The sequence below is a fragment of the Silurus meridionalis genome, chromosome 22 (assembly GCF_014805685.1).
Source record: "Silurus meridionalis isolate SWU-2019-XX chromosome 22, ASM1480568v1, whole genome shotgun sequence".
Lineage (NCBI taxonomy): Eukaryota > Metazoa > Chordata > Actinopteri > Siluriformes > Siluridae > Silurus > Silurus meridionalis.
In genome coordinates this window covers 3,220,154-3,228,839 of record NC_060905.1, presented here as the reverse complement: position 1 = coordinate 3,228,839, position 8,686 = coordinate 3,220,154, and positions in this window count along the sequence as shown.

The window sequence follows — 8,686 nt, the reverse complement described above, 5'->3', positions numbered from 1 at the left end:
AGCTACCAGAGCTCTTTAAACCCTCTTTAGTACAAGAGTGTGAACTAAAATGGCACGAAAGGACCATAAATTATAGAATTTTCCTACCCTGAAATAAACACACACACACACACACACACACACACACACACACACACACAGAGAGAGAGAGAGAGAGAGAGAGAGAACTGTGCATGTCTAATTACACAGAGGTATCATCACCATCATCATCATTATTATTATTATTATTATTATTATTATTATTATTATTATTATTATTGTTATTATTATTGTTATTATTATTATTATTATTATTATTATTATTATTATTATTATTATTATTGTTATTATTATTATTATTATTATTATTATTATTATTATTATTAATTAAATTATTGCATATAAACCCACACTGTCCCAAAGCAGCTTTATAGAGATACAGATGTTATAAAATATGAATTTTTATCTCTAATCAGTAAACCAGTGGTGATTATGGTGAGCATAAAACTCCCTGAGACTTCATGTGGAAGAAATCTTGCGAGGAACCAGACTCAAATGGGGAACCTCATCGTCAACACTGAATGTCTACTTATTACAGTTCCATCGTTGTTGAGATGTTCAGTGAAAGGCGCTCAAATGTAGAACTGTTCATCCAAACTGAAGATCCTGAGCACATTGTAGTAGACTGTGGATTATATGAGTTACAGTCCAAATCCTCAAAGTTTTTGAGTTGTTCAGCAACTTCATGGATCTTGGATCATCTACTCAGAGCTTTATATTTAAAAGCCAACTTTCTGAGTCCTTTTCATCTTTCCACCAAATTTGGAATGAATAGAACATCAAATATAATCAAACAAGAGTTCATACATTCGAACAAATGTATCTGGACACCTGATAAAAGCACACAATTGCATACAAGTTTTTTTGGATGCAGCAGCATGAAATTTTCCATCTATCCATCCATCCATCCCTATCTACCCATCCATCCATTCATTCATCCATCCATCCATCAATTCATCAATTCATCCATCCATCCATCCATCCATCCATCCATCCATCCATCAATTCATCTAGATGAAGATGTTCTTCTAGCTTTGTGTGAGATTCATTCAGCCACATGGGTGTTAGTAAAGTCAGGTACTACAGGATGTAGGTGAAGTGAGGAGGTCAGGGGTGCAGTCAGCATGAATCATTCATTACAAAGGTGATCAGTAGAGTTTAAAGCTCTATAGCAGGAGATCTTCCTCTCCAACCCATGGAAATCATTGTGCATGGTCATGCTGGAACAGCTTCGGGTCTTCTATTTCAAATGGAGGGAAAAAAGAGCCACAGATGTCTGGAAAAGTCAAGTCTCCTAATATATTTGGCCACACAACTTAAAAAGTCTCAAGAGTTTAGGGTTCCTCCACATGAGCAGGAACAGAACTGGATATTTTTACCGATCGCTCTTTCACCCGGTGCGTCTGTGTACATTTCTATAAACCTTCTGCCCCCAAGGGCTGTTTGTTTTCCCCTGAATTATTCATACGCATGAATATTAGATGTCATCGCACTTTTCTTTTTCTCTCTCACACACATCCCTCATTCATGCCGAGCCTCATCCAGCTGTTGATCGCAAAATAAAAGCAGCGTTAATGCAGATATGAAATTTTAAACGACACACAAACACAAATGAGAAAACGACAAGAAAATAAATATCTTTGATGTATTTTGTTCATTTTTTTGTTAATGAGCAGATTTCACACACACACACACACACACACACACACACACACACACACACACACGTGTCTTGTAACCTCGTAACACCTTGAACATGTCAGACGTGACCAGAACATGGAGATATTTTGGCTGTACAAAGGTTTCTCAGCTAATGAAAAACTGCTACACCTAATACACTCATACTACACACACACACATACACACACACACATATATATATATATATAAATATATATGTGCTAATAACTCGTACTGTGTCCCACATAAACATCCTAAAAATCCATAAACTCGAGAACTTTAAGGATGGATTTGGACTGTAATTTATATCAACAGTCTGCTACAATGGTTCAGGACCTCAAGTTGAATGTTCTGTATTTAAGCGTCCATCACCGGACACCTTCACAATGATGGAAGTGTAATGAATGGACATTCAGTGCTGAGGATGAGGATGGGTATTAAGTCCCTCAAGTTTTCTTCCTCATGCCATCTCATGTAGAGGAAGCTCAGTGGTTAAGATGATTTTTGATTAGAAGGTCATGAGTTCAAATCCCAGCCACACCAAGATGCCCCTGCTCGGCCCTTGAGCAAGACTCCTATCACTCAACTGCTCAGGTAACACATATACATTCATATTTTATAAACTATTTATACCTGTAAAGCTGCTTTTGAACAAGATTTATTGTTAAAAGTGCTCAATAAATAACAATGAATTAAAATGGAATTGAACCAATATATCAGGGCCCCTTAGTAAGACCCTCAACTCAGCTGTATAAATGAGGAATTGTAAATGGCTCTGAAAAAGGAGCTTTGTCTGTAAATGTGGCTTGGGCAATGAGCATGGTTTTTTAACATCAACTGCTAGACGCACTTAAGTATTAAAATATACGCTGTGTTAATATTGTAATGTAAAATAGAAAATTATGCAGGATGTGGTTTGGGACACAGCCATGGAAACAGACCCTGTTGTTCATGCTGCCATCTAGTGGCTAATTCAATTGTTTGCAGTCCTTTATTCATCTGAAGATCATCTGATAACTTGAGAATCTTGAATCTGACGATCTTGAGAAATAAAAAATGACTTAATGGTGAACAAAATCATGTATTATACTGAATATAAAAAAAAAATATTTAAAGTTGCTTTCACGAATGCATGTGTGTAAAAGCCGTGGCTACAGGATGAATTGGGGACTAAATGCCATAACTGGTCTTACCAGAGTCTAAACCTGCACCTTAAACACGCCGGTCTAAACCTTTATGAAACAATAAAGATACTTAATGATGCTTAGTTTTATTACCCTCCCTCTCTCCCTCTCTCTCTCTCTCTCTCTCTCTCTCTCTCTCTCTCTCTCTCTCTCTCTCTCTCTCTCTCTCTCTCTCTGTGAAGGTAAATATGCTCCTGAGGTACCACTGAACAGTGTTTCTGTCCTTTTTCTTCTTCTCACATCTGCCCGATTCATCCAGATGCTCTACCTCTGGTTGGCGTTCTGTTCAAGTGGAGGCCACTCTGTGTGAGGACGGTTCCCCATCAACAGCCTACAAATCCATGACGTTACAGAGCAACTCAAACACTTTGAGGATGGATTTGGACTGTAATTAATATCAACAGTCTACTATTATTAGAGAGACACCGCATGTAGGACATTTTGGAGACAAGGTGAGGAAGGTGAGATTAAGATGTTTGGACATGTGCAGAGGAGGGACATGGGAGAATCTGTTAAATTATATAAAATAAAATTAAAAATAAAATTAAAATTAAAAATTAACAATAAACATCGTCTCAAAGCAGCTCTACAGAAATAATGCAGTGATCAAAGAATGTATAAAAAAATTTTCCCCAATGAGGATCCAGTGGTGACTATGGAAGAGAAAACAGTGCCTGAGACTTCATGAGGAAGAAACCAGGAGAGGAACCAGATTCAAAAGGGAACCTCATCCTCATCTGGGTGACACCAAACGTCCATTTAATGACTGTTCCATCATTATTGAGGTTTTCTGTTCAGTCTTAGGTGCTTAAATGCAAAACTATGATCCTGAGGGATTGTAGTAGACGACAACTTCTTTCAACTTCTCCTACTAGGGGGCACCACAGCAGATCATCCGTCTCCATACCCCCCTGTCCTCCACATCTGCCTCTCTAACACCAACTACCTGCATGTTTTCCCTCACCACATCCATAACCCTCCTCCTTGGTCTTCCTCTTTTCCTCCTTCCTGGTGTCTCCATCCTCAGCATTCTCCTATCGATATAAACCATGTCCCTCCTCTGAACATGTCCAAACCATCTCAATCTCTCCTCCCTCACCTTGTCGCCAAAATGTCCTACATGCGCTGTCCCTCTAATAATAGTAGACTGTTGATCTTAATTACAGTCCAAATCCATCCTCAAAGTGTTTGAGTTGCTCTATAACGTCATGGATTTGTAGGCTGTTGATGGGGAACCGTCCTCACATAGAGTGGCCTCCATTTGAACAGAACTCCATCCAGAGGTAGAGCATCTGGATGAATCGGGCAGATGTGAGAAGAAGAAAAAGGACAGAAACACTGTTCAGTGGTACCTCAGGAGAATCTTTACCTTCACAGAGAGAGAGAGAGAGAGAGAGAGAGAGAGAGAGAGAGAGAGAGAGAGAGGGTAATAAAACTAAGCATTATTAAGACCAGTTATGGCATTTAGTCCCCAATTCATCCTGTAGCCACAGCTTTTACACACATGCATTCGTGAAAGCAACTTTAAATATTTTTTTAATATTCAGTATAATACATGATTTTGTTCATCATTAAGTCATTTTTAATTTCTCAAGATCGTCTCCTGGACCTAATGTCCAAAATATGACCTGCAGAGGATGTACTGATTTACCGATCAAGTGATCGGATGATCTTTAAATTAATAAAGGGCTGCAAACAATTGAATTAGCCACTAGATGGCAGCATAAACAACAGGGTCTGTTTCCATGGCTGTGTCCCAAACCACATCCTGCATAATTTTACATATTTTTTTTAATACGTCCAGCAGTTAATGTTTAAGAACCGTGCTCGTTGGCCAAGCCACATTTACAGACAAAGCTCCTTATCCAGAGACATTTACAATTCCTCATTTATACAGCTAAGTTGAGGGTCTTACTAAGGGGCCCTGATATATTGGTTTAATTCCATTTTAATTTACCGTATTTTTCGGACTATAAGCCGCTACTTTTTTCTTACGTTTTGAACCCCGCGGCCTAAACAATGAAGCGGCTTATTTATGAATTTTTCCTGGGTTTTTCCCGGTTTCACAAACTTTAAGCCAAAAAACTGAACCCCATAACATTAGACCAATGAAATTTCGAGCGGAAGCAACGCACCTCACCTGTGTTCTGAGCTGCACGGCATCGGGAGAAAAAAAGTTTTTTTTAAACGCACAACGATGCCAAAAGATAAACTCCCGAGAGAAATAGTTGTGAAAGGAAGGAAGAAGACAGTGAACAATGACTTTCTTGGTCGGCTACTGTTTAGATACAAGCCGTTGTAACGTGTTGAGTCTGGGTGAAGGGAGAGCTTACTAACTCCAGTTACAACAGAAATCATATAAGCACAGACAGGTTTCCAAAACTCATGCTTTTTTATTTTTCTTGGCAACAGCGTTAAGGGTTAGTCAAAGAAACTTAGAAATGAGCATCAGAAAATAATAAGGACATAATCCTCGTCTTGAACACATGCAGTAATACCGGGAGAATGCAGTGGCACACTATTCCCAAAATACCGCTATGCTCCTAAAGGAGCGCAACATATTTCCCCCGTTACACCGTGTGTATCGTGTCTTTCGTTAAAGCCTGTGTAAAGTACATTAGTGTAGAACTACGGCTTATAGACAGGTGCGGCTTATTTATGTTAAAAATAAAAATATTTGTAAAATTCAGTTTCTTATATATGGGTGCGCTTTATAGTACCACTGGATTACAGCCTCTGAGGAGCAGTGCACAGTTGTGGTTGTAGTGTAGAGGTTTGAAGTCTTAACTGGGTTTCTTGCTTTAGTAAAATGGTTTTCACCCTCCATATGTGAAATGTCTCTCTCTCTGTAATGCCACGTGTTGTTATATTGCGTTTTTTTATATTGTATTGGTGGATTCTATAATTGTGACGTGATAGTGGTGGTATTACGAGGTGGATTAAGTAGGTTAAGTCCCCACTGAAAGCCCAGGTACCAAATGCATGGCCTGCCACTGTCTGATCCAATGTCTCGACCTGTGTCTATCTGATCTAGTGTCTGTCACTGTACATATCTGATCCAGTGTCCCTCACTGTGTCCATCTGATTTAGTGTCTTTCACTGTACCTATCTTTAACAGTGTCTCTCACTGTGTCTATCTGATCTAGACTCTTTCACTGTACATGTCTGATCCAATGTCTGTCACTGTGTCTATCTGATCGAGTCTCTTTCACTGTACGTCTGATCCAATGTCTCTTACTGTGTCTATCTGATCTAGTGTCTATTACTGTACATGTCTGATTCAATGTCTCTCGTTATGTCTATCTGATCTAGTGTATTTTACTATACCTGTCTTTAACAGTATCAATCTAGTTGTCTGATCCAGTGAGACAGGCACAGTGACTCAAACTGGCTGCCTGATCCAATCTCTCGCACAGTGGCTGTCTGATCCAGTGTTTCTGACTGTGGCTGTCTGTCCATTGTCTCACACTCTGGCTGTTTGATCCAGTGTCACTCTTGTGAATGTCTGATCCAGTGTCTATCACTGTTACTGTCTGATCCAGGGTCTCTCATGCTGACTCTCTGATGCAGTGCCTTTCACTATGCCTGTCTAATCCAATGTCTTTTACAGTGCCTGTCTGATCCAGTGTCTCACACGCTGGCTGTCTAATCCAGTGTCTTGCACACTGGCTGTCTGATCCAGTGCCTTTCACTGTGATTACCTGATACAGAGTCTCTCACTGTGGCTGTCTAATTCAGTATCTCATACACTGGCTGTCTGATCCACTGTCTTGCACTCTAGTGGTCTGATGCAGTGTTTCACACATTGGCTGTCTAATCCAGTGTTTCGCATACTGGCTGTTTGATTCAGTGTTTTTCATCTGTGGCTGTTTGATATAGAGTCTCCAGCAATATCTCTGTCTGTTCCAGTATCTCTCATAATATGACTGTCTGATCTGGTGTTTCTCACTGTGACTAATGTACAGTATCTGATCTCTTTTAATGTGAATGTCTGATCTAGTGTCTCTCACTCTGGCTGTCTGGTACAGTGTCTTTCACTGGAATCAAATGATTATTATGCTTGTTAGTATGCTAGTGAGATCCATGAGTAGGGAATAAAAAGACAGAGCAGGCTGAGGGCTTCATCCACTGTCACTTAGTGTGATTGTATAAACGAGTCTAAAATGTATTTAATTTTAAATGTAAATTATATTAAATTGATCACTTACCTGTTTTTAGGTAAATATTCCAAACTCCACCAGTGATTTCCATGAATCGGCTTTCATCCTTGGTTTATTAAATTTCAATCCAAACTACAGAATAAATAAGTCAATAATTGCTAAATTAAAGCAAGGAAATGGATCAGTGTGTTGATTAAATCTGGTTTTAACAATACACTTAACCTGTTATTTTCTTTGTGGGATCCAATGATCAAGTAGATCATTTCTGTGCTTTCTTGCAGTGGTTTAATAACTTGTAAAAGAACTGTAAATATTCTAAATGCATGCTGTAAATGGTCTCAATCATTATGAAATATTTCAAAATAATCTTTCATTAAAGTTTATATGCATAGAACTACAATATATTGACAAACGTATTAGGACACCTGACCTGTTACATTCAAACGTGGTTCTTCTCCAAACTGTGAGGCACACAAGTGTTTAGGACGTCTTCGGATGCTGTAGGATGAAATTTGTCCTTCACTTGCACTAGGAGACCCAAACCTCTTCCAGCATGACATGCCCCTGTCAAAAAGCCAGCTCCATAAAGATCTGCATTACATGGGTTGGAGTGGAAGATGTCCTCCTATAGAGCTCTGATCCTCAACCCTATCGAACGCCTTTAGGACGAATTGGAACTCTGACTGCACCCCAGACCTCCTCACCTCACCTACATCAGTGCCTAACTTTACCAAATCTCCACAAGCACACCAAAATTTAGTGGAACATCTTCCCAGAAGAGTGGAGGTTATTTTAACAGTACATAGGGGCATACATGTTGAATGGGATGTTATATATAGCAATACAGAGCTCCCATCCTTCTTCTGGAATGTGTCCTGAAGTCTTCTTTTGCGAAGCGCGTCAAGCACCTTCTGCGATTAGCGACCGATTTCTGCAACAGTGTCAACGGCAACCTTTGAGCTTCATCTTCAGGAAGAGGACAAAGTCTGTGGGAGGCAAATCTGGCGTGTATGGTGGGTGAGGAAGTGAAATCCTGTGAATTGTTCTCCTATGATCATCATGCACAAGTTGCTGAATGGTATAATTTTCAGGGGTTGAGCTCGTCCAAGGATTTTCTGATCTCTACTTCTCTTCCAGTGATGCTCTTCCGCTCTTGAAGCACACGTGCCACTCAAAACATCTCAAATGACTCGTTGCAGCATCACCGTATGTCAAACGTATGTCATGTCAAACGTCTCTGTGGAAGATTTGATTAGTTTCATGTTTTCTCTTTTGTTCTAACTTTCTGTCTATGATGAAATCGCAGACTTTATATACAGAGATCCCAGGAAGACGTGGTACCGCACGTGGTCAGAATAGCACCAGTTAACACCATTAATCTTGAAACTTTTCCATACCAGCTCGTATATGAAGTGCGTAGAGATCCACCACCTTGCTTTGCATGGCTTTAATATGAATGTCTCTTTCTCATCCTCCACTTTTGTGCACTTGAGCGGTGCATCGTGGGCCGTAGTCAATTCTGCCGATAATGTCTAATGGGGTTTGTCAGAGTGTCGCTCATTTAAAGAATAATAGCGCACTTTAAAGCTGAGAATAACTTCACTGTGTTGAATTCACAGCTAA